Source organism: Epinephelus moara, chromosome 11 (assembly GCF_006386435.1).
Source record: "Epinephelus moara isolate mb chromosome 11, YSFRI_EMoa_1.0, whole genome shotgun sequence".
NCBI classification, from domain to species: domain Eukaryota; kingdom Metazoa; phylum Chordata; class Actinopteri; order Perciformes; family Serranidae; genus Epinephelus; species Epinephelus moara.
The window spans coordinates 10,167,517-10,167,724 of NC_065516.1; positions in this window are offsets into that span (position 1 = coordinate 10,167,517).

The window sequence follows — 208 nt, forward strand, 5'->3', positions numbered from 1 at the left end:
TCCGTTGTTTATTAATCCCTCTGTGTGTTTATATATTTACTTTTTATCCGCTCCGTTGTCTTTGTAAAGTTAATATATCACACCATCATTTCAAACTCAACACTTGTTTCAAATTAAAAGCCTCTTATAACCTCGGCTGAGAGAATCCCTCCATTTTCTAAATAGGCTTTTATTCTGAAACATTTGTCAGAACTTCCTGTGGAAGATA